Source organism: Myotis lucifugus, unplaced genomic scaffold (genome assembly GCF_000147115.1).
Source record: "Myotis lucifugus unplaced genomic scaffold, Myoluc2.0 scaffold_51, whole genome shotgun sequence".
NCBI lineage: Eukaryota > Metazoa > Chordata > Mammalia > Chiroptera > Vespertilionidae > Myotis > Myotis lucifugus.
In genome coordinates this window covers 5,138,089-5,141,827 of record NW_005871099.1, presented here as the reverse complement: position 1 = coordinate 5,141,827, position 3,739 = coordinate 5,138,089, and the positions used below count along the sequence as shown (strand labels likewise).

General features: G+C 47.0%; 1 pseudogene; it reads right to left on the bottom strand.

Moving 5' to 3' along the window:
- Positions 1–3,208: 3,208 nt before the first annotated feature.
- Positions 3,209–3,387, bottom strand: LOC111826013 (annotated as a pseudogene).
- Between the last annotated feature and the right edge of the window lie 352 nt (positions 3,388–3,739).

The window sequence follows — 3,739 nt, the reverse complement described above, 5'->3', positions numbered from 1 at the left end:
CACATGGTCCTCCCTCTGTGCACGTCTGTGTCCTAATATCTTCTTATAAGGACACCAGTCCTATTAGACTAGGGCCCACCATAAATGACCTCTTTTTAACTTAATTACCTCTTTAAAGGCCCTATCTGTACTAATAAAAGGATAATATGCTAATGAGACCGGGTCAACCGGCCATCTTCCGGACGTCTGACTTCCTTCCAGACAAAGCCATGGTGGTGGGGGCCAAGGCAGAGGCAGTTAGGGGTGATTAGGCCGGCAGGGGAAGGCAGTTGGGGGTGAGATCAGGCAGGCAGGGGAGGGCAGTTGGGGGCAATCAGGCAGGCAGAGTCAGTTAGGGGTGGTCAGGCTGGCAGGGGAGGGCAGCTGGGGGCAAGATTAGGCTGGCAGGGGAGGGCAGTTGGGGGCAACCAGGTCAGCAGGGGAGGGCAGTTGGGGGCAAAATCAGGCCAGCAGGGGAGGGCAGTTAGGGGCAATCAGGCAGGCAGGCAGAGAGGTTAGGGGCAATAAGGCAGGCAGGCAGAAGGGTTAGGGGCAATCAGGCAGGCAGGCAGAGGGGTTAGGGGCAATCAGGTCGGCAAGCAGAGGCAGTTAGGGGTGATCAGGCAGGCAGGCAGGCAGGCAGGCAAGCAGGTGAGCAGTTAGGAGCCAGTGGTCCCAGATTGCAAGAGGGATGTCCTACTGCTGGTGTGGGATCGGGCCTAAACTGGCAGTCGGACATTCCCCAAGGGGTCCCCAATTGGAGAGGGTGCAGGCTGGGCTGAGGGATTCCCCCCTCCCCACCCCCCCGTGCATGAATTTCATGCACCGGACCACTAGTCTCCAAATATAATCTCATTCTGAGCTATTAGGAGGTATGTCTTCAATATATGAATTTGGGGGGAAAAACAATTCAGCCCATAACAATTCCTCATTCGGATTCATTACAAATCAACATTTTCAGTCCTATCAACCTTGTCTCTCACCCTGACTCATATACTAAGTAAGCTCCAGCAAAACTATTCTCAGATAATTTTGAAAGAGTCTCACATTTTCTGTCTCAGGACCATTGCTCATTCCTATGGCCATTTCTTATCTCAGAACTGTTCTCATCCTTCCAAGTCCTTCACAAATGCTCTAGGCCAGCGGTTCTCAACCTGTGCGTCGCGACCCCTTTGGCGGTCGAATGACCCTTTCACAGGGGTCGCCTAAGACCATCCTGCATACCAGATATTTACATTACAATTCATAACGGCATCATTACAGTTATGGAGTAGCAACAAAAATAAATTTATGGTTGGGTCACAACATGAGGAACTGTTTTTAAAGGGCCAGAAGATTGAGAACCACTGCTCTAAGCTTTTCTGCTTTCTTAAAGAGACGTGCTCTCCCACTCCTGGAGCGGGCATCGGACGCTTTATCCACCCCGTCCCTACATTCTTTAGCTCCCTGTTGTCTGAAGACAGTGACTTCTCTGCCATTCCACTAGGCCCGGCAGAACTTCCAGACAGAGAACTCCTGGCCACGGATGTGATTATGTGACCCAAGCGCAGCCAATCAGATCTGTCTCCAGGGGACTTACTCCTGGGTGGAAACACATCAGACAGAGATGGTTGGAGCTGCATCCTTTGATCCCAGCAAGCTTAATGGTACTTGAGTTCCTCCTCTTGCAACTGCCACCACTGCTCTGGTCCCTGTCATTCTCAAAACATAGGTTAAGCTCCTTTTTTTTTTCCCATTCAGTGAGTTAACCAGAATCCTTCTAGTAAGCCCATTGTTTTTCTTTCTGAAGTTAGTGTTCCTTTCAGGTGCAAGTGAGTACCTCTGCACTGTGCTTGTTCCTGTAACACACTCATTTCTGCCTCGTATGAAAGTGTCCTTGGTTTCCCCACATTTCCTTGTCCCCTTGCTCATTTCTGCATTCAAGCAGCTAATCAATTCTGTTTTCATGGCCTTAGTGGGATGTGATGGAGCAGAAAGAGAGAGGAAAAGAAGTTTCCTAATGTAACAAAAATGGGTCCCAGCATAAATAAAAGATTTGGAAGTAAACATTATTTATGGTAGTAGAACTCCCCACCCACCCCCACCTGCCCAGTCTTCCTAGATCAGAGAATTCTTAGGGCCAGCAGAAAGAAGGAAAGATGGAGGGCAAGTGTGGGGAATCACATGTCCATTGGTCCTCAAGGAATGAGGCATTTTATTCTGTGCCCTATTTAGAACCCAGTAGAAGTAGTAAGACCCCATAAAGAAGATTATGTTACAGAGTGTTGCTATAACAACAACAACAAAAAAAAAACATAGACTGGATGGCTTCTAAATAACAGAAATATATCGCTCACAGTTCTGGAGGCTGAAAGTCCAAGATCAAAGCATCGGCACATTTGATGTCTGGTGAAGGCCCAACTTCCTGGTTCACAGATAAGGTCTTTACACTATGTCATTACATGGCAGAAGGGGTAAGGGAGCTCTATGGGGTCTTCTTTACAAGGGCACTAATCCTATTCATTAGGCCTCCATCCTCATGACCTGATCACCTCCCAGAGGTCCTACCTCCTAATGTCATCATCACCTTTGAGGGTAGGTGATGAATTTGGGGGGAACTAAGTATTCAGACCATAGCAGTATTTTTAAGCATGCTTGGGAAGAGCCACACTGATAACCATGCAATCCAGAAAGGTCTAGAAGTAGCAAGACAATTATAAAGTCCTAAGGGACCATGCAGAGCAAATGAGCATATCCCTTGGCTGCCTGCATGAACTGGTAATGCAGAACCACAGGGGCCGTGGATGTGTGGGCAAATAGAGCTGACAGATGATACCGAGGACCTTAAAGGCACTCCCTCCAGATGCCTTAGAATTATGTAAGCTCTGAGAATTAGTCATGACCCAAAAAATGGTGGGGACCCCCACTGAGCTTATTCCAACCTGGTAAAAATAAACTAAAAACAGAAATTGAGTTGTTAAAGAGAAATATAGAAAAAACAATTGTTCTTTCTTTCCTGAGTTGAATACTAAGATTGATACCCCCGACTCACTTATTTCTGTACTGGTCTTATCCTTCCTGCTAGACTACAACAGGGCAAGCATGTAGCTTTCTTACCTTTGTATCCCCAGCAACTGTCTCCGTGATTTATGCAAAGTCGACACTCAGAAAGTATGTTTTTAAGTTGAACTGAATTGAATCAAGTATGGATTGGGACACGTACAGCCAGCAGGGTTGGATGACCAATGACAATGAAACAATTATTCTTTTCTTTTTTTATTTTTTTTCCCCCACTACCACAAATTATGCAGTCGAGTTTCCCACATTTGGGGAAATCGCAGGGGTCAGCACATCCGGAGTGCAATGGATAAGCCTCGCCCTGGGAAAACCACCGTCGTGATCATGGTATCTCCCCTGCCAGGTAAGTACAAGACAATTACTCTTGATTTATGGGAAGGGCCCTGAACATTTTTCATGGTTTCATGAGAAAATGAAAGCGTTGCATCAGCGGTCTGGCAACATGAATGGAATTTGCTTCTCTGGCGTAGTGAAGGTTGTTTGCCCCCAGTGACCAGAAGGAATTGGCAGTGTCTCTCATGGTCAGAGAGTGCTTGCAGTTTTGCATCCTGAACCACAGAATTGTAGAAGTGGAAGAGATGTTAACCAAATGAGCCAACACCCTCACTTATAAGTGGGAAAAACTGAAGCCTGGATATATGTGGCAATTTACCCAAAGTAACAGTCAATGAGAGAGTCAGAGCAAGAATCTGCCCCCTCTCTC